A 27,931-nucleotide genomic window follows, 5' to 3' on the forward strand; every position below is an offset into this window, starting at 1 on the left:
AACAATATTTTCTATACTGATTCTTTTTGACTCATAATGATAACTACACATGACATGGAAACATTATTTCTAACACCCTCCCTTAATGCTTATCTCGAAAACATTTAAAACAAATATTACAACAATAAATAAATCTTTGTCATATTTGTTTGATATAGTCATCACTAACACTCATATCCACTTTTATTGTTTAAAATATATATATATATATATATATATATATATATATATATATATATATAAATTATTATATTATATTATGTGATTAAAAAATTATTGAAATCAAATTTTCCATAATTTATTTTTAGAAAAAAAATTATATAATTTGTTTTATATATATATATATATATATAATATGATTTTTTCCAACCAATTCTTTTGAACGATGAAATTGTTTAATGAATAATGTGGTCATAGATTTAGTCCAAATATATTGGTATTTTAGAATAATATTAACTTTTTTATTATGATTATTGAAAATAGAATATGATATATCGAAGGTCTTTATATAGGTTTTTCGAAAAATATTTCTTTTTTTAAATGAATTTGGGTAGTTAGAGGTTTAAGTGTATGGTTTTCATCTATGTTTAACACATTGAAACAATGTACCTGTGTTTAGTTATATAAGGTATTGGTGCTTTATTAAATAGAGACATTAGTAATTAATATAAAATATAAGAAAATATCAATTTCAATATATAATTATTTTAAGATTTTTTTTTCAAATAATAGCAAGGTTTAAGAGGTCTCTAAAAATGTCAATTAGGGATTTTGATCCCAATAATCAATAGATTACTATAATCATGGTGTACTATATTGGTAACAATTTCAAAGTTGTAAATGCTTATTTTTGGAGTATTGCATGAGTTCCCCAAACCATTGTGTTTAGCTAGTACCAATTGAGATCAAACATGTGGGAGCAATTTGAAGGTCAAAATAGTGACAAGAAAAGATTGACACCATTCCACTACAATCTCAATGGCAGAATTGGTTCAGGAGTAGATGCTTTCCAAAACAAGAGAAAGATCACAAATACAAGATAAGGTCTACCAAACTTGATGGTTATGTTCATTACATGAAAGATCACACTTTTATCTAAAAATTTATAAGGATTTGGCCCATTGAAAGGTCCTCCTCAGATGGATCCAACACAAATAGAAACCTAAAGATGTAGTTGACCTGGAAATAGGGGCCAAAAGTTTTTTAGTAGCTATGTTCACAAATCCTGAAGATGGAGCCACCATATTTGAAAATTACCAATATTTATTTAATAATCATGGGTTATTCAATAGGTTCTAGGAGGAACTATATATTCCAAACAAAGAACAATTCCTAGTAGCTTTACTTTGGGTGAGAATGTTCTCACTACACAAAGAGTTCTAGGATCCATAAATTCTTGAAGGCATCATAAACATGATTGTCTCTATTTTAAAGATCTCAGAAGTCATGAGAAGAGTGTGATATACCTCTTATAAGAGTCTGATATACCTCCTATTCCAGAATCTACAATTATATGAACATCTCCCAACCTCTACCAAAATCTGTAAAGATCTCATATCAAGATAAAGTCTAAAAGAAAACCATGAACTATAAACATGTCCCCTTCAGTTTCACTGATTTTGATGAATACCACCATATGTCTTATAATTTCCCTCTTTATTTAAAAGATCCCAATCATAACTCTCAACCTTTAGACTCATAATGATTAAAAAAACACTTAAAAGAAAAAAAACCAAACTTAAGACCTACCACCCAACAACAAGAATCATACCCAATTCAAACCACAAACGAATATTCGGCTCTTATGGACCAAGAAGTAGAACTTGAAATTACTTAGTACATCACGAATCTAGAGACCATCCCGGAAGAAATGCATTAAAAAGTAATGCAAAAACATAGTTACCAAATTCGCTTGAACCCGGCAAAAAAATATGAAAATTCGCAGATTCGATACAAATACCATATTATTCATCCAAATTCGATTTGGTTTTTAAGATAAATGGCTATTTGATAAAGATTAATCAAAATCCTAGTTGTTAAACGAGACAGACAAATTGTTCAAAGGGTGCGAACGGTGGGATGCCGTCCACGAAAGAAGGAAAGAAAATAAATCATCAGAAAGTTTAAAGGATGAATATAAGAATGTGTAAAGAATCCAGGACAGTGTTAATTTGTGATAGAGTGCTAATTTGAAAAGGAGTGACTGTTTTTTTTGGATTTTACATATTTTTAAAATAATGGTTATATTTATTATTATAAATTATTTTAGATAAATAAATTTTAAAATTAAGAAATTATTTTAAATTTAAATTTTAAAAGCAATAAATATGATAAATACAGATTTTAATTCAAAATAAAGTTAGAAAACAATAAAGGAAAAATATTGTTTATACCATTTTTTTAAGATATATGCTATCAAACTTTTTTAGAATTAAAAATTTGTATCTTTTTATATCTAATCTGAATCTCAATTCGAATTCGAACTCAAAATTGATAACAATACCAAAAAAATCACTAGAAACACCAGATAAAACACTAATCTGGGATGCAACACATGTCAACAGTGGAAATGTAAACGTAAAAAGAAATATAAATTTTAAACAAAGATTTGCAGACCCTGCTAAACCTGATTGAGGAGTGGAAACATAAGGATCCAAATACTATTATTGAGCACAAAAAGATTAATTATTATCAAATCACTTGCATAGATGGGATAAACTAGTCATGGTCTGGGAGTCGACACTTATTCCAATCAGGAAAAAATCCAACAAATAAAGGAGGGAAAAGGAGGGTATGAATAATGGCTATGCTTTCATAACGGGGACACTAGGGTTTTTGGGCCACGCTATAAATCCAAAAGTTCTGACAGTGATCTCCACGATAGGGAATGGGAAGCAGCAGCATCTGCATATATTCAGATATGCAGTGCCTTTCAAAACTTTGGGGATGTCGTTACAAGACACATGGGACAGAAAAATTATAGTTAAGATTACATTGGAAGTTTTATGAACTACTGGTTTGGTTTGGTTTGTCTCCTTAGAGGCATTGGGATTAAAGCAAATTCTTTATTAAGGTCACTTTAAATGTTTCATAAAAAATATATGCGACAACAATACCATTATTAAGCCTTAAAAAATTAATAGATTATTCGTCTGGTTTGTCTTCCTGCCATTATTTTACTTGAAAAGATGCCTGCCAACCAAGATTACCTTGATCAGAGAATAGAAAATGTTATTCATGAAAAAGGCCACGAAACGTGAATTTCTATCATCCAAAATCCATTTCATACCACAATATTTCGTCGGTCGCTCATATTGACTAATTGCAAACTTCATAATTTCTGCAACTAATAACATTCCAGTTCAAAATATTAGTATTTCTATATTATTTAATTCTGTGGTTAACCATTATTGAAATCAAATTTGGCTTCTTCTACTTTTAGAAAGGAAATTATATGATCTCCTTTTTATATATATTTATTTCAATAATAAGATTATTTCAATCTTCCATTCTTGTAGTGGTCATGAAAATGACTAATTTTTTAGATCATGGAATTGTTTAATGAATAATGTGATCATAGGTTTAGTGAAAATATGTTGTTATTTTAGCCAAAAATAAATAAATTATTTACTATGATTATTAGAAGAAGAATACTATCGGGTGGAGCTTCCTACATAACTTTTCCAAAAAATATCTTCTTTCGTTTTGTTTTTAAATAGTGAAAGCTGCAACTCAAAGTGGGTGGCTAGAGGTTTTAGGGTATGGTTTTCATTGATTTTTAATAAATTGAAATAATGAATTTGTACTAGTTACATAGGGAATTAGTGCGTTATTAAATAGTGACACCAATATTGGTTATTAATATAAAATATATTAAAATGTTTATTTTAATATATATTTATTTAAAGACTATTTTTTTCAAATAGTAGCCCGGCTTAAGAGCTCTCTTCAATCTGTCTACTCAGGTTTTTGGCCCCTAAAACAAGTAGATTATTTTTTCCTGACATCCTAGATTTGTAATAGTTTCAATATTGTTAGTGCTTATTTTAGGATTACTCCATGAGTGCCAAAAACCATTGTGTATAGTGAGTACCAACTAAGATCGACCCCGAGAGAGGAATTTCAAGGTCAAAATTGGGATAGGAAACAATTGATACCACTCCACTAGGAGTTTAATAGAAGAATTGATTTAAGAGTAGATGCTTGTCAAAAGTAGCCAAGGAACACAAATACAAGATAAGGGCTACCAAAAATTATGGTTATATTAATTACATGAAAGATCACACCCTTATCTACAAATTTATAGGCATCTGGACCTTTATCTACAAATTTATAGGCATTTGGCTCACTGAAGGGGTCCTTGTCATATGGATCTAACACAAATAGCAACCTAAAGATCAGGTTGACCTAGAATTAGGGGCCAAAAGTTTTTTAATAGTTATTTTCATTAATCTTGAAGATAGAGCCAAGGTATTTGTAAACAACCTATATTTCTTTAATAATCATGGATTACTGATGAGGTTCTAGGAGGAACCATATAGCCCAAACAAAGAATAATTCCTAGTAGCTCTAGTTTGGGTGAGAATGTTCTCACTACGTAAAGAGTTTTGGAATCCAACAATTCTTGAAGGAATTATAAACATGATTGGCTCTTTTTTCAAGATATCTAAAGTCAGAATAAGAGGGCATTATAGCTCTTACGTCATGATCTCCATTTATATGAACATCCCCAACTGCTACCAAATATATATAAAGATCCCATATGAGGATGAAGTATGGAAGAAAATCATGGGCTATGAACATGCCCCCTTTAGTTCCCCTTGTTGTCACGAATACAACCATATTTACTGTGATTTCCCTCTTCAATAAGAAGATCCCAAGCATGTCTCCCAACATTTAGACTTAGAAGGTTTTAGGAAACAAGCACTTAGGATAAGAAACCAAAATCTTAGGACCCCACTACCCACAACGAAGCATACACAATGCAAACCACAAACAAATATTTAACTCTAAAGAACTAGGAAGTAGAACCTGATCTTTCATAAGACATCATGAATTTGAACCCCCACAACATTAGCTAAAGTTTGAGGTTTAAATGGACCTCCTAAGAATAGTACAAAATAATAGTGCAAATAATAAAATAATATTAGATTACATCATAAAATTTTATAAGGAAAAAAGAAAAACTATTTTTTCAACTCGTATTTTCAACTTATCTCCCTATGGTTTTACTCTAGTTATGAGTAGAAGCACTCATTGGATACAAAATTTAATTTCTCATCCAGGAGTACCCATGTTTTATACTTCTAATGGAGCCTGCTACGAGAAAAATGAGAAATACACCAAAAACATGATTGCAATAATGTTTTTCACATATTTATTATTTTTCATGTAGAAGGTCCATCGAAAGTATGCAACATAGGTACTCCTTAGATGATAAATTAAATTTCGCATCCAACAAGTTCTCCCACTCGAAATTTGAGTAAAAATGTAGGGAGATAAGCTGAAAACACAAGTTGAAAAAAAAAAAAAATTTAATCTTTTTACTTTTTTACTCCAAAGATGGTGAATCATCCCCCATGGTTGACATCATCATGTTAAATTTTGTTGGTTCTTATAAATTTTATTTTGTTGTTGAATTTTTTTTTTTTAGGCCCATTTTAGACCTAAAAATTTCTTTAATGGGAGGAAATAAAAAGAAAAGTCACACAGAAGAGGAAATCACTGCAAGCACCACAAGAAACACTAGTCTAGAATGAGAAACTGATGCACTATATGTCAAGGGTGGAAATGGAAGAGGAAATAGAAATGTTAAATAAGGATGTGTACACCCTGCTCAACCTAATTGAGGAGTGGAAAAATAAGGATCCAAATACTATTATTAACCACCAAAACTTTCACTATTATCAAATATATCATACGGAAAAATATTTACTACAAGAATCACTAGCAAAGATGGGGTCAACTAGTCATGACTTGGAATTCAAGACTTAATTCAATAAGGAAAAATTCTATAAAATCAAGGAAGGAAAAAAGAGTTGATGAAAGATAAAAAAAGAGTCGATCAAAATAATGGGAGAACATTTAATCAATATAGGGTAGGTCATAATACTTCTAGAGGTGTTCAACTCATCCAAACATATTTCATACGGAAAATTATATCATGGAACATTGATGGTCTCAACAAAAAGTGTAAGCAATGAATTCTTAAGGAAATAATTTGGAAGGAAGCATGCCAATTATTATGCTACAAGAAACTAATATCTATGGTGAGAGAATTAGTGAAATATCCCATCAATTCTAGTGGGTATGTAAATCCATAGTAATTGATGCCATCGGTAGTGTGGGGGGATTGAAGAATACCTTGGAAACCATAGGAAATCTCTCTCTTTGATTGGGTTGTGTTTGCATGAATTCTCTTAGGTCAATTTCAATACATGGTAGCCAAGGAAATGGGTTTCCTTACAATGGCTCATAGCCCCGATTTACTTATAGAAAAACTTGGATTCATTAAAAGCATAGAAATTATTCAAGCTATCCACCCCAAAGATTTTTAAATCTTAGGAAAAAACTTAGAGGATGGTATTCAAAATCTTAGGAATGAAGAAAAAGAGAAAATTAGATAATATTGCGCAATCATCCCAACTAAAGAAAAAAAAACCCAATAATAACTTATGCAGAATCTAGTTTCTTGCCCTCAGTAGCCTTAGGAACAATGAAGACATTGGATTAGCTAAATATGTGGCCCATGCCCTTGCACCTCTTCTTTGGAAGACTAACTCTTATATTAAATACTCTAATCATTTTGTCGAACTCATCAAAGAAAACAAGTTGGATCCTGAAGACAAAATTGTGAGCTTTGATGTAATGTAGCTTTTCACAAATATACCATTAGAGGAGGCTATCAAGGTTGTCAAGGAGGTTACAGACCTATACTAAGGCTTATATCCATTCCACATTCTTCATATTCCAAGGTGAATACTTTAAGCAGAACACATAGGTGGCTATCAGGTCACCATTATTCCCCATAGTAGCCAACCTATTCATGGAGAAAATTGAAAAGAAAGCATTGGAAACTTGCTCTCTTAAGCCGAAATTTGGACTAGGTTCCTTGATGATACTAGTCTGAATTGGACTCATGGAAATCCGGAGCAAAAGAAATTCTTGAATCACCTTAATAACATTTCCAATGACATTAAATTCACACAAGAGACTGAGGAGAATGAATTCATTTCATTCATTGATATTCTTCTTTTCAGGAAAAGAGATGGATCATTGGGTCACAAAGTATACACAAAAAAGGCTCACACAGATAACTACCTCCATGTTGATTCTCATCACCATTCATCCTTGTAGAAGGGGGCTCTAAAAAAACTCTTCACTAGAGCTTTAAGGATATCTGACAAGGAACATGTATATTAGGAAATTGAATATCTAAAAAATGTTTTCTTAAACACCAGTTACAGGCACAAAAATATCAACAAATCTAGCATGAAATCCAAATCCAAAAATGCTTCTAGACCCCCCTCTTCCAACTCATAAACCCTAACTGGAAAATCATATATCCCTTACATCCAGGGAGTCACCTAAAAATTTTATGGGGTCTTCAGAAAGAAAGGAATAGAAACCACATTCAAATCGGTGAATACAATCCAACATAAGATTAAATCTATAAAAGACGACCTAAATCAATTCTAGCAAAAAGGTGTTTATAAAGTCAAGTGATCTTGCAGTAAATGTTAAATTGGTGAGAGAGGAGGATCCTTCAAAATAAGACTCAAAGAGCATGCTGTAGATATCACGAAAGGGAGAGTCAGATCCTCAACAGTAACTGAACATTCATCCAAGGTGAACCATCACGTGTGCCTAGAAGACGTGGAAATAATCTCTAGGGAGAACCATTATTACAAAATAAAGATGAGTGAAGTGCTTGAAACCATGAAGCACCCCATCAATCTCAATAGAGATAGTGGGATTGAACTCATCATGAGTTTGGTACCCCTATTCACACAAAGCTACAACCCCCAAACTATTCCTATTGTCCTAAAGACCTTAGACACCTCTATTCCTTAATCAACACCTTCCCCTTAATAGTTTTAATTTTAACTTTAGAATATCATAAAATAAAAATAGTAATTAAAAGGTAATTAAAATATATTAATTATAAATATATTTAATTAATATTTAAATATATCAATATATTAAAATTATTATTTGAATATACTAATATATTATATAAAAAATAATTGAATATATTTATGCTATATATAAAGCATATTAATCAAAAATATAATTAATATATTAAACTAAAACAAAATAATTTTCAAATTATAATAAATAAAAGACATATTAATTTAAATTCCTTTAATCCATAATTAAATATATTAACAGATTACAATGATATTTAGAGATATTAATATATTTAATTCATTAAATTGTTTGAATTAATATAAAATCATTATAATTTTTTTTATTTAAACAATTTTATAATTAAAATAAATTAATAATATAATACTATATCAAAAATTAAATAATTTAATTAAGGAACGTATTATTAGGTTTCACCTTCGTCAGTATTTCAATCTCTTATTGTCACCCCATTCTTTTGATCTCTCTCTATTTATTGCTTTGTTTCTCTTCTACTTCTCCTCAACCTTTGTCCTACCCATGGGTCTTGGTATAGACTCGAACATTGGCATTCAAAAAGATCTAATATGGAATTTTCGTCATCTGAGATTCAAGATCAACCCCACAGAAATCTAGAAACCCAAAACTTCAATATTATTAATTCATTGGAGGAGAAGAAGAGTAGGATCAAAAGATTATAACCAAAAGCCCAATAGCTTAAATATCTCGTGTAACACCTTCAAGTCACATATCTTTTGATCATAAATGTAAATTTTACCTAGAATTATTGTTGTGGAGGAAAGTACCAAATTGCAAGTAAACTAGATAGATTTATTGTCACTAGAGTCCTCTTAGAGTGGGATATCTTTGTTGAAGCTTCCATATTATTGAGTACCAATTTTGATCACTAGCCCATTCACTTGAAGCTAGATCTTAAGGCTACTCCCCACAATCACCCTTTCAAATTAAAAGAATTCTAGCTATAAGACCTAGTGTTTATTACGAAGGCCAAAGAATGGTAGGAAGAAATTGATATCCAAGGAAAAAACTACATGTACATGTTCTAGCTAAAATTAAAGAAATTCAAAGCTAAAGCTAAAGCCTAGAATATAATAGAGTTTGGAAATAACTTCAAGGAGAATAAATTGTAATAATCTTGCATGCAAGAGGTGTAACAACAAATAATCCTAGAAGGTCACGTGGAGAACCTGATTGAAAGAGGGATAGTTAATCAATCAAATTGAGGCATGTAGGAGGTTGGAGGAACTTCTCTAGAAGAAGAAATATGGAATTAGGTGTCTAATATAAAGGGAGAAAAAACAAAAAAATATTTCATAAGGTAATGGTGAAACATAAATAATAATAAAATCTTATCTTTAACATCTCAGGAGGGGAATAGATTGTTGGCATGTGAAGATATACAATAGAAATTGTTCGCATACTACCAATTCGTCTAATAAAAACCATCACCAAACCATATAGAAGTAATCCATATGACAACAATTGATATACCCAACCTCATCCAATTAGCTTAAGATCATACACTGATGAGGGAAGTTACATTTGTGGATGTGGAGGAAGTTGTTATGGAAATGAAAAAGAGTAAAGTCCTATTAGATAGCTTCACAACAAATTTATTTCAAGCTTTTTAATCCTTCCTTGGTCTAGAAATGCATTTACTAGTGGAATAATATAATCTCTCATATTTGGTGTGGCTTGGCCTCAATGCTTCCCTTATCACCTTGCTACTAGAAACTAATATAGCCAATTCTGCTAGTTTCTTCTAATTGATTACCCTATATAATTGTATGTACAAAGTTTTCTTTATATCAATTGTAAAATTCCTTAAGCCTTCACTAAGTTTAGTTATATCCCCTAAACAAGCCAGTTTTGTGGAAGACCAACAGATCTTAGATGGAATCATAATAGCCCATGTACTCAATAACTCTTTGAAAAGATCTAAGAAGGAATCAATGATGGTAAAATTTAACCTCTTGAAGGAATCTGATTGATTGAATTGGGACTATTTAGTACAAATCCTTTAGGATTTTGGGTTTACAAACCAATGGATGGAATGGATTACATCTCTAATATCAATCCCATTCTTCTCAATACTCTTAAATGGATCACCTTCCTCCACATCCAAGGCATATGGTTTACTGAATTGGGACTGTCTATTACAAATCCTTCAGGATTTTGGATTTACAAACCAATGGATTGAATGGATTACATCTCTAATATCAACCCCCTTCTTCTCGATACTCCTGAATGGATCCCATTCATCCATATTCATCCCATAAAAAAGGATTCAGTAGGGTGATATAATCTTCCCCTTTCTTTTCATCCGAGTAGTAGAAGGGTTAATAGGAAGACATCTTAAGTTAGTGGGAATTCAAGGTAATCCCAAGGGATCATAATTATATAAAGCATACCTCCCGATCATATCATTTTTTTTCAGGTGTCAAAACCTAGAAATATCAATACTATGAAACAAATCCTCAACAAATTTATGGAGCCCTGAAATATGTTAATCAATGCAGAAAAAACGTAAAATTTATTTGTTCAATACAAATGTGGTGTTGTAACATCATCTGGATCACTTAATGGATTTCCAACTTAGTAAATTTATATCTAAGTATATTAGGGCCCATTTGGTTCAAGTCTCCCTTCACAATAGCTCAATAGAAAAACATTATGTAATGGATCTTGAAAAAACTTGATAGTTGGTTATTTCATTCAATCAATCCAACTGGAAGACTTGTGCTTTGAAAACCAATTCTACAACCTTTACAGTGTATCAAATATCGATCACATCATCACCCACATCCATAATTTTATCAACAAAGAATATATATATATATATATATATATATATATATATATATATATATATATATATATATATATATATATATATATATATATATATATTTCCTCTGGAGGGGGGACAATATAGAAAGAAAATGGTCACCAGTTGCTTGTGAGAAACTTTGTCTCCCAAAACTGGCAGTGGCTTAGGCATATGAGACCATGAAACTATTTATAAGGTAATGTGTGATAAAATGTGGTGTAGATGGATTCAACATGGGCAAGAATTATCAACCCAAATATGGAACCAAAAATACAATCATCACACATCGCAATCAGCCAAGCTACGAAGTCTAGAGTTCCCTTAGGGATCCTCAATCTAGAAATTAGAAAGAAAAAGAAATAACCTCATTGAGGACCATGCATTGGTAAATAAAGGAGGGTAAAGTGGAAATATTTTGGAGATACATGTGGCAAAAACTTCCTAGGCTATAGGCCCATAAAGAGCTCTAATAATTATTTAACTTTAGAACTACACAACAATGCGACATCTTGTCATACTTCTAGAAACTATCTAACAATTTTGTTGAATGGAGAAGATGGAGAACAATAGATGACTAGCCAAACCATATAGACACAACTATCTCAACCAATCTAGACCAAGAAATATTAATTACTCATTGTAGATATATTTGTAAAAAAATTAATCTTTCTTAGTATAATTGTTTTGTGAGTTATTAATTTCACCTAGCAGATTCATCATTTTCATGCATAAAATGAATTTCTTGTTATAAATTTACTACACTTTATACAATTAAATCTATGTGGGAATATTAATGCTATCACCATTTATGTTTAATATATGTCTTCTTTTGTGACTAGTGAATACCAATGTTTTTCACTTGGGCATATCCTTTTCCCTAACCTATCACCCTTTTACCTTGAGGAATCTATGTTTTTTTTTCTCAATCTGTCTACTCCTATTATTTATACAAAACAAGTTACAGCAAGGCCATAGCCTTGAAAGTCTTGCCATGAAGTTGGCATTTTACAAAAATGATCATGATCTCAGTACACAGTAGACCTCCAGCAGTATTTTGACTTCACATAAGACTCGAAACAGTGCTGAACATAAACTAAAATGAAACTTGCACAGCTAGACAACGCTAGACATAAACGAAACATTGACAGACAGAGACCTGAAACATGCATTAACTTCGAGATTCAAAACAGAGTCGAGCTCCTACTTTAGAAACTGCAAAGAGCGGAAACCCGGGCGGGATCAGTCATCCTCAGAGGTGTATGGCTCCTCAACGACCCTACACCCGAATTGTAGTGAGTCCTCCGAGTCAGAATGATGAACCGCCGAGCCTGTTGGTTCTCCTCGAGCTGGCGCACTTGGACCTGCAGGGACAGCCGAATTCACCATAGAGGGACCTCCCATGACCTGGCACTGATTGTCAATCGGATTCGCCATCCTCTCGTCTGCAAGAACTCTAGGATGGGCCACTCCCGAACCCCGGACATCTTCACATTTTTCAATAGTGACTGAGACTATAAAGGTGGAGTTGGCAAGAGAACATGGGATGCGGTAGCGAACAGTGGGGTGGGCCGCATGCTCACAATCAACAATCCTGACTCGCCCGCGACCCCTGCCTCTGCCACTTCTGGTGACAGGGGGACTACTCCGCCCAGGTTCCAGTGCGTCCGAGGAAGAGTAAGAAATGGGGGTGGACCGCTGAGAGGTGGCACGACCACGGGAGCCACCATGTCTGCTCCCCATACTGGGTCATTCGCACAACATGGCAATGTACAGAGGTTTGTCAAAAGAGCGAATACACGGAGAGGAGTGCCCCGAGTGAGGCGAAAATGGAACCTCGATTGAACCATATGAACCTGGAACCAGAGCCCAGCGTTTATGGAATGCTCTTGAGCCTAGAAATGGAATGACGGGTCTAAGCTTGCTTGTGGAATAGCTTAGAGAGACACACAACGTAGTAATCCATAAGGCCGCAGAGGTCTGCGATGAAGCCGCGGGAATGATGAGCTTATGGAGCGCCATAGCACAGTAAACCATGAAGCAAATGGAGGAAGTAAATGCCTGCATTAATATGCTTGTGCGAGACCAGCTCGCCCGTCCAGTGTGATAACGATGGCGTGCTTGGGCTGACACCTGCCCATGTGATACGCCATCTTCGTACCCTCTGATCTGTCAAGCACCCGCATCCGGGAAGGAATCTATGTTATAGGAAATATGATCAATATTTTATATTTTTATATCAACATGTTTTAATTCAAGTGTTATATCCACTGTATTATTTAAAATCCTCACTTTAAATCTTACATACTATTATTAATGTAGTATCTGAGTAGCTTCAAATGATTTTTCCAAAGTAGTTTGGGTCAATTATCAATTTTAATATGTTGAGGGTTACCCTTTCTGGTCCAAAGGGCCAACCTAGGACCTAAAGAAGTGATGTCTTTTCAACCTCCATTAGGTTCCCTATAATTTTTGCTTAATAGGGTCAACCTAGGGAAGAGTGGATCCCAACAACCATTGCAATAAATGTAACATTAATGGACACAAACAAGAGTAGTGTTGGAATTTACGTCAAAATCTTAACCCAAAGAAAAAAAAAAGAAATATGGAGAGAAGAAGAAAATCATGGCCACTGATTCTTGAAAATGAGGTTGAAATAAACTCAAATGAATATGAGAATATATTTTGTACATCAGTGCAGAAGGAGATGAATCTAAGTAGCCTTTAGCAACTGGAACAAAAGGAATTGACCAAACACTTCTGCATAAAGATACAGGTCAAGAAGATGAATATTGATGCTTTATTCGACTCATGATCATTAGAGAATATAGTTGTGACAAAGTTAGTCAACAAATTTGGTTTTGAAGTTGATGATAATCTGAGCCCATATCTTTTGGAATGGTTAAATAAGGATGCATAAATAAAGTTAACCAAACAATGGAAATTTAGATTTCTACCAATGTTTCTTTTAATGGAGTAGAACTAGATGTTTTCCCCCTTCATGTATATGGGTTGGTGCTTTGAGTTACCTAAATGTTCATGTAGGATGGAATCTTCATTTAAAGAAAGAACTAGTAACTTCCAACCAAGTGAAGAAATTGATCAGTTCTAGTAAGTATGTCTTATTATTTTTTAAGGAAAATCAAACTATAGAAGAGTTAGAGAGACAAAAATCATCCCTAAAAGGCTTATACTAAGAAACAAAAACAAGAAGTGGAAGAGTTGTTATAGCATACAAGGATGTGTTCCAAGATTCTAAAGGGATGCTAGCCAAGAGGGAATTGGATCATAAGATTCAACTATTTCCATACTCCTGATTGACAAACATTAGGTTGTATAGATATTCCATTATAAAAGCAATTAAGGTGAGGAATTAGTTACAACAAGTACTAGAAAAAGGTGTCATTTGAACAATATCACACCATTTGGGTCACCCATAATCATTGTGCCTAAGAAGGATGAGACTTGGTAGATGTATTGATTATAGTGCATTAAACAAAATCATGTTGAAGAACAAGTACCCCTTCCAATGATAAATGATTGTTTTGATCAGTTGCAACAAGCCAAGTACTTTACCAAATTGGACTTAAAGTATAGATATCATCCAATTAAAATCAGAGAATAAGATACCTAGAAGACTTCCTTCAAAGGAAAGTTTTGTATGAGTAGTTAGTCATTTTGTTTGGCCTGTGCAATGTGCTAGCTATGTTTATGAGGTTAATGAATGATATACTATGTCCTTTTATAGATTAATTTTTTGTTTTATATTTCGATGATATACTTGTATACAATGCTAATTATGAGGAGCACATCTCACATTTGATACATGTGCTAGATACATTTTAGAAGCACCAAATTCTATAAAATCTCAAGAAGTGTGAGTTTTCATGATAGTTTTTGGTGTATCTATTTGCTGCGATAGGTGGAGGAGAACTGAAGATAGATCATGCCAAGATGGAGGCCAGAATGAAGTGACTAGTGCCTACTAATGTTTCTAAGGTCAAAATGTTAGGACTTTCATTGGGATAACATAGTACATGAAGAAATTCATAGCCTTGCTTTCAGTAATAACAACACCACTCCATGCCGTAATAGTGAGTGCCAAGAGTTTCTAGTTAGGAAATGGTTAGTAGAGGGCCTTTGAGGAGATACATAAGAAGACGAATCAAGAACTAGTTATAGCATTATTGAAATTTAAATAAGCTTTTAATGCGGAGATAGATGTGAGTGGGTATGATAAGGGAGTGATCTTGATGTAGAGAGGAAGGCATGTATGCTACCATTCTTAAGTACTACATAGGGTAGTTCTTAACTACCCTACCTAAAACTAGGAGTTGTATGCCCTAGTAGAATTTGTGAAGAAGAAACATTATCTAATTAGAAAGGATATATTAGTCCACACAAACCACCAACCATTAGAATACATATAGGCACATAGTAAGCTACAAAAAAATAGGAATTACAAGCGATGGGGTTTCTATAGTACTTTTAGTTAGTGATCTAGTATAAGAAGGGAAGCAAAAATAAGTTAGCAAACATTCTTGCAAGACCACCCATATCAAATATCATAGTTTGGAAACTTTGATGCACATGGAGCCACTCACCCATGATACATATAGAGATGCATATTCATAAGATGAGGATTTCAAGGAGATGCATCAACAGTTACAAAGACAAAGCCGTGTGCATGATGGTGACAACACATTTGACTACAATTTCCAAGAATAATTACTCCATAGGCTAGATAAGATATGTGTTCGTAAAGGTGAGTGGTTGTAGCTAATTAGACAAGCTCACACCTCAAAGTTTGCATAGAAATTTGGCATAGAGAAGATAGTGACCAACTTCCAGAGGTATGTGCATTGGCCTAAGATGCAAGATCAAGTAGTTAGGTTCATAAGGGGATGCATGTTTTTTTCTATCAACAATCATAGTAATAGGGAATATGGTATATATCATCCCTTACTTCTATCCAGTCATCCTTGGGAAAGTATTTCCAAGGACTTTGTGGGAGGTTTACCAACAAATCATTAAAAAATCATTATTATGAGTATCAATTTTTTTGTTATTAATATTACTGGTTTCTATTAATTATTCTAACATTAATATTTTAATAATTGTAATTATTATTTTAATTGTTATAATTATTATTTTAATATCAAATGGTTTGATATAATAATTTAATTTTAATGATTATATTTAAAATTATTGTAATATTAACATTATAAGTCCCACAGACCACATTGGTATGAGTAGACATTAATGATCATCATCAATATTATAATAATTATAATTATAATAAATTGTAATTTATTTTAATTTTTTTAATTATACTTACTATAATAATTAACTATTATTAATCATTATTTTGTATTTTTCTTTATAACACATTTTTTCAACAAATTTTCATCCTAATAATATTAATATTTTAGTAATTATACATATCTTAATAATTATAATTATTAATTATTTTGATTAGATTTAATGTTAATATTAAAATTAAATAGTTATAGCATTAATATTAATTATTGTTAAAACTAGCTTTTGTTTTTTTTATTATTATTAATATTATCGATAATTTTAATAATAATAATAGTAATGGTTATTTTTATAAGTAATCATATTCACATTTTTGTATTAACCATCACAAATCCATCTTAACTCTGGATCTACCAAATGCCAAGAAGGATCAAATCTCTTGAGATGAAAACCTCTTTTTAAGTGCAAAACTTGAGGAAAAAGTTGCACATGGAGGGATTTAATCCCTCTTATTACTTTGTAGATTCGAAGACCTCGTTACAATATCTTCATTACATAATTGATCATACATTAATTAGATTTATGCTAGAGAAATACACTTTTTTTTTTCATTTTCACTTGTTTTATATAATATATACATAGTTGACATTAAAATATTTTATTTATGATTCACACTCCCCACATTATTAGATGCCTCGTCATATTTAGAAGTTGAAAATATATATCCATAGGATATTCTCTCTCTTTATATATATACACATACAAAGATACAATTTTTTCAAAATGTTATAAGTATATATGTAACTGTTTACAGAATTACAAATCCCCTGGTACATTGAATTCGAATGCATCTCTCTCTCTCTCTCTCTCTCTCTCTCTCTCTCTCTCTATATATATATATATATATATATACATAAACACACACAAAATGTATGAAATTTTATAATTTGAATTACTTTCTCTCTATAGAAAGTTTATATAAAATTATGTTATTCACTATAGACATAGAAATGATTTATTTAACTCAAATTAAAACATATTTTTTTTTTATTACCATATTTTTGTTTTCACTATTACATGTCAACGAAACATATAATGAATTACACATCATGTAATATCAATAATATTATTTCTATATACCATTTCTCAATTTCATATTAACTAGTGAAGGAGTTACATATTTTCCTTTTACTAAAAAGTAATTTATTTATTTTTTTACTTCTAATTGCTTTATCTGTATATAAACTTGATGTATAATTAAGGTAGAATTGAGTATTTATTTATTATTGACATTGGTTTTTTCTATTATTAGTATTTTTTAATTTATTGATATAAGTATCATTTTATTATTTTTAAATATAATGTTATGTGACAACATCTCCCTCATATTGGATTGTAGAGTGCTACGCAACAATTATTAATAATATTAGTTATTTTAATATTAGTAATTTATTAATTTATTAATTACTGATAATTCAATAGTTATAATTATAATTATTTTAATAGTTATATTCTACTAATTAATTATTATCTATTATTTTATGTATTAATATTGGCCTTATTCTAACAATATTAATATTTTAATTTTAGTACTTATGATTATATTGATATTAATTGATTATTATATTATTATTTTAGCACTAAATTGTATAATAATTTCACTTTTAGTAATATAATAATATTAATTATATTTTGTTATATCATGTTCTTGTCTTTAATATTATTGCTTGGAATAATAAGACCTATTCTAACGTCTTTGTCAGCACATTTTCAATTAAAAGGATTTGTTTCTTTCTCTTCATATCTGTTTCTTACTTCATGTCCTTGATGATAGGTGAAGGGTTGACCCGAAACGTCATTGTTTTGGCATTTCAACAATCCTTAACACAGTTTCTCCATAGGTGGTTTCCTCTCATTATGACTAGGAAAATCCATATAGAGGTACAGGAGACATTCTAGAAGCCAAAGGACAAATATAAGACCATGCATAATTAGCACCAAATAGAGAAATCCTCCAAGGTGGGAGAAAGAGTATGGTTATACTTGAACAAGGAGAGAGTATAATGTCCTAGTAAGAAAATGACGGCTATGTGATATTGTCCCTTTGATACACCAGAAAAGATGGGATATAACATTGGTATAATCAATCAAACTCCATACATGCACATTAATTTAGTTGTTAGTATAGAGAATTTGAAACTTTATGTCTTCCATGCGAGATAAGGAAGAAGAATAGGTCCTAATTTCTATAGAGGATTTTGCATTAAATTCTCAAGAAGAGTTGACAAAGGATGTAGTTTTGTAGAAGAGGTCTAAAACCATAAGACTAGTTTACCATGACCTTTGGTAGATAAGATTGAAAGGAATAAATTCCAAGAAATGCTAAATGGTACACCTAAGAAAAGGTGAAGGAAAATGTCCTCACTTCATTCAATAGAATATTTTGGGGACCAAGAACCCCCAAAAATGGGGATATGTGATCTTAATTAAAAAATTATATTGTTTCTCATCAATATATATGCTTTCAAAGTGGAAAAAGTGGAGGAATAAGCTTACAATTCCATTTTTATTGGGGGGACCTAGTTTTAGAAGTTAATTTCTAAAACTTTCCAAGAGCAGTTTGAGGCATAAAACATAATTTCTTGGGGTTAAAACAATGTATCTTAAGTGTAGAATATTTATTTCTATTCTACATCCATAACATTTTCCAACGATACAAGAATTGCCTCAATCATATTCCATATGTAAATGTTATGCCACTTGGAAGTTGGCCTTCCTATTCTGACCACAATAATTTGAGAGGATACCATTTTAGACACCATTATTCATGGAAAAATGGATCTAAATTTCATAATGATGAAGGATATTATAGAAATTAAGTGATTTCCCTTTCTTTGATCATTACCTATGATGTATTTTTACTTAACTTGATTAGACTTTTTTCTCACTTAGTTATTATTAGTGTTCTCTATCATCAAACAACTACCAAAAATTGGAGATCGATAGGACAAGGAGACACAAAATGTAGGTTGTCATCCATGGAGAAAACATCTCCTCTTGATAGGAAAACACACAAGAACTCTTTTCTTATTATAGAAATTCAAATGAAAAATTCCAAGACCGAAGACCCTTCCAATGCAAAGTCAAGATTATTACTAATGAAATTTTATTTCATCTACTTTGACCTACTAGCTCCAGCAACTTTGACAATTTCTAGCTTCTTCAACCCTACAACTTCCCACAGCTTCAACCCGCAGCAACTTTCTAGTAACTTTCTAGAAACTTCGACTTTCCCAACAAATTCTGACTTTCCTATCAAATTTCCAACAACTCGACTTGCCTAGAAACTTTCCAACACTTCAACTTCCCCAGCAACTTCAACTAGCCCAACAACTTTCCAACAACTTTGAATTCCTAGTAGTTTCTTCTACAACTTTGACTTTGCTGTACTTAGGTCACCCTAATATTTTCATGTATGAGGAGAGGATAGACCAAAAAAAATATGAAAATATTTTGTTCGTTTAATCCTCCTCTTATTCACTCTCCTTCTCTTCCTTGATCGAATTTGTTGTAGTGAGTTAGCTCTCTTCAAGCAAGGTTGATGTCTCTTATATATAGGCTTATTTGAAGGTTGTATTTTTTTCCATGGGGATGAATTGATTGTTCTTGTAGGCCAACATGTTTTCCAAGGTCTTGGAGGGTTTTTTTGACATTTTTTACATTATAAAAAAATATTTACAAGATACAACATACCCAAACGGTTCTTACATGTATGACAATGACTCTTTTAACTTCATAATTCTATGAAAATCCTCGAAGCAATAAATTGTTGCTTGAAATATAAATATATATACCTTGAGTAGGAAACCCACCCATCAATAATGACAATAATAAATTTATTTTTTCTTTAATATCAAATATATAAATACAATAGACATTATGAAGATGAACGTAGTTACATATTTCAACACTCCTTCTTAACTAGGGAGGTATTCATAGTCCATACATGGTACTTGGACATTGTCATACTGAAGAATTCTCTTAATAATAGTTAGATCATTAATCCATATCATAAGATATTATTTCATCCTATCTCATTTCATCTTATCATACCAACCAACATTTTCATAGAGCAAGGCCTTGAATAACAACTCTATCTGTCCATAAGATCAGAGCACAATGTTGGAGAGACAATGAATGATAGACACCATCATCATTGTATGTCAAGGCACATACCCCATCCAATGTTCATAGGGTGTGTCCTTTTAGGACCATTCTTGTCTTGGAATAATTCATCCTCAAGGAATTTTCTCTTCGACTACTCTTACCTATTGGATTCCCTACCACATCCTCAAATAGTATCGAAAAACATATGCTTATCTAGTCCTCCATTCTTTCTTCATAAAATGAAGATAAGAATGATGTGTCCTGGTCTCCCTCGTGGCCTTCACTAAGACTTACAAATTTTAGTCGTATTCTGGTGCATGACATATGAAGTAGAGAAACATGTACATCACTCCCTCTTAACTAGGGAGGATATAATTATTCCTCCTTAATGAATATACACAACCTCCTTGATTTTAACCACGGACTTGCCCAATCTCCCTCTCATCTAGGGCATTGTTTTCCAATAGAAATTGTCTTCCCTTTGGTGTGGATAATGATACTATCAACTACTTGTAGGGCTCCTCTTTCTAATATCATAAACTTCAACTTTTTCATCATGGAGCCTTCTCTTCAAAATCTTCTTCATAGGGCATCAACCATCTTCTTCATCACTTTCGTTCAACGAACCATAATTGTGAACCAATACTCATGTCATCCTTCTCTTCATCGGAAACTTATCTTTTAGTCCACATATTGATTTTCTTCAAACATATACCTCTTCGAAGCCATGTTTCTTTTAGGATCTTCCATCCAATCACATGAGTACTAGTTCTAGGTGATTTCTACAACTCTCTCCTAGTAGCCCTATTTCAACCCAACCATATGTTTTCAAAGATAAAATGAAAATCAAATCAAAATTACCATTTTATGATGGAATTTCATCATGAAATCAACTTCCAGCAACATCAACATCTTGCACATGTATGACTCCATATCGAAGGCATTCAATATCAAGTGTCTCCTTCTCTTTCATACTTTATCAGGGTCTTTATACCTTCTCCATGGATATTTCATAGATAAGTATTATACTTATCAGATGCTGATCACTTATCTTATCTTACATGACTGTAGTTTCATCTTTCATGAACTTTTCTTCCTTTCTTCACATATTGATTCCTTACGAACTTCTATACATAGTTCCTTCATTATAGGAACCATAATTGTTAGCGAACTCATCTTCCACATGAGGTCATATTATGTTGATTTCATCTTATCAATATGTAGATGAGTTCAAGTCACATTTTCTACATGTCTTCATGCATCATTCTAATGGAATAGATCCTTCTTCTTTGAACATGCTCATGAGATAGAGCATTCAACCATGTTATCTATAGCTATATGATGACATGACTTTATCCATATATATAAATACCTCTTCCTTCATGTGGTCATTAAGACTTCCTTTGAAAGCTTCCCTTTTTTCTTGAAGATGATAATACTTCAACCAACTCAACATGTTGTTGTTAGGCATAGCCCAACTTAACCTAAAGTTTGGTAAAGACTCTGCATTTTGAGGAGTAGAGTGTGCATTAGAGAATGCAATAGAGTGTGAAGTGGACCACATAGTGAAGTAGTTGAAATATATTGCATGGTATAAGGGTGTCGGAGTGGTTCGAAGCGCCACCATTTTGTAAAATCATGTAATGTTGAAAATGATGAACGGTTTTCAAACCATCATAGATTGTTTTAGGGAGTCCATGGTATATGGACCATGGTATTTTGATGTTATATCCCTCAATGTAATAGTATATATACTGATCAATAATAAATAAGAGAGACATCATATATTGAACTTAATGGTTGAATTATTGTGATATGTGGTTTGGAAAAGAAGGCGAGTCTCTACAAATGAGTGCACATAGGCCTGAGTCTGCAGCTAAGTGCATATATAGCCTGCAGTTGTGTGCATAGCCCAAGGACTGTTTGTTGTACAAATTTATTATTATAAGAAATAGTTCTTGTGGGCATAGCCCCACATTGAGGTGAAACACGGTAAAATTGGTTTCTTCATATGTATGTTTGGTTATTATCTATTGTAGCATAGCAATTTGTTACAGTTGCACTTTATTTCGGCATGGTGATTATTTATGGCTTTATATGGTATGTTTAAGTAGTTAAAGGAATGTGGTGAAGTGATTTATGAATATTTAGTGTAAGAAAACATAATAATACTAGATCTCCACATCCCTCATGGCTGTAGAAACGTGGTTCTACATCCTCCCATAGTCACTTCAAGTGAGACTCCGATCTGCTTACAGGTCATTGCCGAAAGGGCCAATGATTGAGGGTTTTGTTGGTGCCCAGTATAGATAGAACCTAGGTCAGCCCAAATCATAACTGAAAAATGGTTATGTTGCCAAGACTGGGATCTATTTGAGGGATATGTTTATGTGGCATCTGTCGAAGAAGGACATTCAATATTGGCTAGAATCTAAGGAGCAAGAATTTGTAGATCAGGAGAACAAAAACCCTCGTCTGAAGTTTGAGGCTTTGTTACAGAGATATATTTTTACAAATCAATACGAAATTTTCTTCACATCATTTTCAGTCAAACTATACGAGTGAATATCGAGTTTGACCAAAAGAAAGACCTATTTTAAAGGTGGAGAACCTTCGACGTGGAATCCTAAATTGATACACTGACTCAAGAGCACTGAGAACTGGATTTTAAGGGTTGTCAATTTCTGGATTGATAGAATCTTGGGAGGATCAATTACTGAGTTCGTAGTAGACCAGACTATGTCCTACACTGAAGAAGAACAACAATTCTTGAAAGAACTGTGAGGTAAGTATTTAAAATATTTTAAACTTTGGATTAAGATGCTTCTATGTGAAAGGGGAGTTTTATAGATGTAGCGAGATTGTTATTTTACTTATGTTTGGGAGAAGAGAGAATAAATCTGAGCCAGAGATCACAGTAATGGGAAGTGGGAAAATATATAGAGTAGATATTAGAAAAAGATCTCATGGAAAAGACCTAAAGACCTTTGTAGAGACTGAATATAGTAATTTTTTGAGTAAATCTGAAAGTGAAAGAGAAGATAGCCACCCTCATAAACCTAAGGTAACTTTGTAGTATTCACCTTCCCAAAATCAAAGTTCATCTAAGCTTGAATCTAGCGAGAGAGAGGGTATGTTTTACTCTCCCCCTCCCCTTACCCCTCCCCTTACCCCTCCCCTTCCCCCTCCCCCTCCTTCTACCCTGCCTACCTACCCTCCCCTACCCCCTCCCCTTATCCCTCCAAGAAGAAATATGGTTGATGATATTAAGATGCATGTTCTCAAAGGAACTGGATTAAAGGATCCAGAACAATTTTGGTTGTTATGTGAAGATGTATGGATTGTGAAGCAGATCAACCATTAAAATATACAGAAAGGGAGATCATTACAATTCTCTGAGATAGAGAATTGACATGGTATATGAAGTATTCAAATATTCAGATCAGAACATTTGCATATATAAAAGCAGCGCTAATAAGAGAATTTAAGAAGTTGAAGTTTGAGTCACATTGCATCACTGAGTTGAAAGAAATTAAACAAAAACCTACTGAGTCTCTTTGGGAATTTGATTAGATATTTAAGGAATTGTTGGATCAAGTGAGCTTTGAAATAGCACTATAGCAACATCAAGAATGGTTTATTGTTGTGTTTTTAGCGCATGTCAGACTACCATTAATGCAACAAATGATAACAAGTCAAGCTAAAGTTCTACATATTGGGATGAAATTGGAAGCTTTGCCTATAGGAGATAGTAATGTAGGTATGAAACAGATTTAAAGTTAGTTGGTGGACTTAAACCTATAAATAAAAGATATCAAGAAAAGAAAAGGAGTTAGAGAAGAAGTATGGTGTAAATAGTTCAGGTCAGAGGGTCATTTTAAAGAACAATGAGCTATCTTTAGGGATTACATAGCTAGTGCGTCTTTGAATCCCTTAAATGTAGGATCTAACCTATGGTGCGAGATATTTAAGACCTTAGACCAAAATCACTAAGAAGACTGTTACATGTTACAGAAATATGTGCAGACTCCAAGGAACCTATATTGAAAGTTCTATAAATTAGTAGGACATGATGAAAATAATTGTCAAGGTTATGAACTAATCATGGAGTGTAATGATGACACTTATAGGATGCAAGAAAAATAAAATGGACATGAATGCAGTGGAAAATGAAGTGGTCAAGGAGGCTACCAAGGAAGAGGTCAAGGTGCTGAAGCAGGTCGAGGACATGGACACATCACTTGCTATAAATGTGGACATGCAAGTCATTTTGTGACAGATTGTCAGAACCCTACAACGACATGTAAGTATTGTAAATCCTTTGACCATATAATTTAAAAATGCCCTTTACTTATGGAAAATATGCAAGAAAACATAAATTAGCAGCTGACACAGAATATTCAAATGATGACTACTGAAAGGAGGACCAATGAACCTTGAATTAGTATTGTCACTAGAAGTGGAGCTACGACTGAAAGTGATAAAGAAGATGGGATGAAAGAATATGAAATTGCATCGGTTACAAAAACTATTGAGAAAGCTCATTTTTTTATATTCAAGAGGAAAAAGAAGTATTTATGGAAGCAAAGTGAAGCTTTATGGATGATGGGGCTTCCACCTCTAGTGCACAGCCAAAGAAGAGAACCAACTGCTACATGTCATCAACCTCGACAGAGAATTAAGCTTCGACATAGAACCAAGATTTGACACAGAATGAGGCTTTGACACATAATCAATATCAAACACAGAATCAAGCTTCGATGCAAAACCTAGCCTCGACTTATGATCGAGCTCCGAAATAAGACTAAGATTCAACAAATCAAAAGGGTATTTGAGAGTCTTTTCTACAGAATTGTATGAAATAATTAATAGATCAAAAGGTGGTAGAAGGGCTTCAGGAGTTGATAAATTCTTGTGCATCCAAAGAAGCATTATGAAGTGAGTTGTGTGTATTCAATAATTTGCATTGGTAAAAGTGAACTGGGGGAGAGATGAGGCTTAGTGCATATATAGTGTATATGATATGGATCAAGTCATCTTTGATTTGGGATATGATATTAATGTCTTAACGAAGCAGACATGGGATTTAACAAGTAAGCCGAAGCTACAGTGGTCATTTATTCAGTTAAGGATGGAAAATCCACAAAATATCTTCCCCTTAGGAGTTCACACTACTGCTGATTTTGAACTAATATAGATCGTTGATGACAATAACCCTTATCCTGCATTACGTGGAATTGATTGGGAATTCTAAAATATGGCTATAATTCATGTGAGGAATAGACAAGTGATATTTGAAGGGAATAACGTAGAATTTCCTCTATGGATCAACTATCTCCGATACCATGTAGAAATTCCCACTGTAGATCACCTGATAATGCAATATACCAAAGCAAAATACTTGATCTACTTCTACAAACAAACTTGTGGAAGCTTAATCAAATTTGATAAAGATCAAATAGAACACATATAACAGAGAATGAGAAATAAATCACACATGAACACAAAAGAATACTCTGGGGAAAGCCTCAGCTAAAACCCCTGATCTTTGTATTATCATACAAGTGGAAATATGTCCCGATTACACAAAGCATTAGCTCACAAGCTATCTAGCTCTCAATACAATCGCTCTACTACTGATAGACAATCAAAGGCTTCTCACAAACCTTCTCCTCTGCCCTCCAAGCCTCCTATTTCCTTGCGCAGTTTCTCCTGGGGTCCAATGTTGCCACCTATGTGTAATTACCTCACACACTACTCACTAACCTCTGAAATAACTACACAATCCTGAAGGAGATAATTCCTTCTGCATGGATGAGTTTCCTATATAGGAAAAATCCTCCAGCTAATAGTACACTGTCCCTTCCTCTGATCTCAACTGGGTCTTTATATGAACTAACATGCATGAGTTATTTATGAGAGAATATTCAGTTATCTGAAGTGCAGCAGTTACATGCATGCATGCATTAACTAACTGAACTCACAATCAGTTCCACAAACTATTGGAACTAATCTAACTAGACTTAACTCAGTTAAATGAGTGAACTAATTACAACTCAAAGTACAACTCACCCTGATCTCCTTAATCAAGGGATAACTTCCTCAATCAATGAGATAATTGTTACATGTCTTCACATAGACTTCATGTTTGATTTTCTCCAACTAATTAACTCAAGATGAATTAATTAATTATTTTTCAAATAGCTGCTAAGGTCAAATTCGAATTTTAATTCTCAATTTTCGTTGAGGAACTAACTAAAATTGGAATGTATGTCGAAATACTATTTATAGCGATGTTATTTTTAGCATTTCCATTTTTTCATTCCTTGTTGCTATGTCCAACACTGGTACCTGAAATGCTATTTATGGCAATTCTATTTTTATCATTTCTATTTTTAGTATTTCTTGTTGCTATTTCCAACACTCCCTCTCAACAAGAAAGGCATTCAACTTGAACATGATCCTGAACCTTTGGAAGGTTCTGCATGCAACACTTCTCCCAAGTGTTGTTGCTCCAGCAACTCTAGAAACAAAAAAAATCTCCCAACTGACCTCCCTATTGGGCTAGAAACACCCTCTGATGCTGAAGCTCCATCTGCTACTGACAAGTGCTCCCTCTGTGACCTCTGAGCTGCTGCAACACTCCATGCATCTCGCACTATTGCACACCTCTCTGTGCCATCATGCACTGGTGCAACACTCCTGTGCCTCTCGCATTATTACTGCCTACTAGCTCTGCGATGTCTTGGGATTCCTACACTGTAGCTCTCTCTGCTGCTCCATCCACATTTTCCTCTACCCACTCAACCAATCCTTCTACTCCTCGCTAGGGCTCCCGTAGCAAGGTCTAATCAAAGAGGTTTGGTACCTCAATGATCCTACCCATATTCCAGCCTTCTTGGAACTGTCACTCCACATCGCCCCACCTCCCACCTGGAGGTATGGATGCATGTGATACCTCTGCCCACTTCGATTGAAATTTCCCCCACTAGAGGTCTCTACATGAGTGGATGCCTCCACTCAGTCCCCTCTCGTCTGCTCTAGTTGTGGCTGCTCCACAACCTCCTGAAGTTGCTTCACCAATTGTGGCTCCTTCACAATTGTCTAAGACTTCTTTTGGCACTGCATGTTGAGAGGTAATTTACTCTCCCTCTCAACCACAAAGTCTGCATTAGTTGCCTTGCTCCTCAAGGCTTTTCATGCATCTTGAACCTTAAGAGCATATAGGTTCTCAACTCATGAACCGATCTGCTTCACTTGTCTCATGGTGACGTGTCTAAGGAAAGCCTTTCCCTTACTGAAGACTACATCATAGCCTTTGTCTTCCAGCATTGCGATTGACACCAAGTTTTTCCTCAGTCCTAGCACATACTTTACATCTGTCAAGGTAATGCGAGCTCCATGCTCCTTTTGAAAAACAACTATGCCTACTCATGAGACACTATAATTTTCATCATTACCCATCTCTATGAGTATCTGGAGATCTTTCTCCTCTAAGATACTAAACAAACACTTATTGCATGTCATGTG

The sequence above is a fragment of the Pinus tabuliformis genome, chromosome X (assembly GCF_031772625.1).
Source record: "Pinus tabuliformis cultivar Carrire ecotype Pingquan chromosome X, CPIR1, whole genome shotgun sequence".
Lineage (NCBI taxonomy): Eukaryota > Viridiplantae > Streptophyta > Pinopsida > Pinales > Pinaceae > Pinus > Pinus tabuliformis.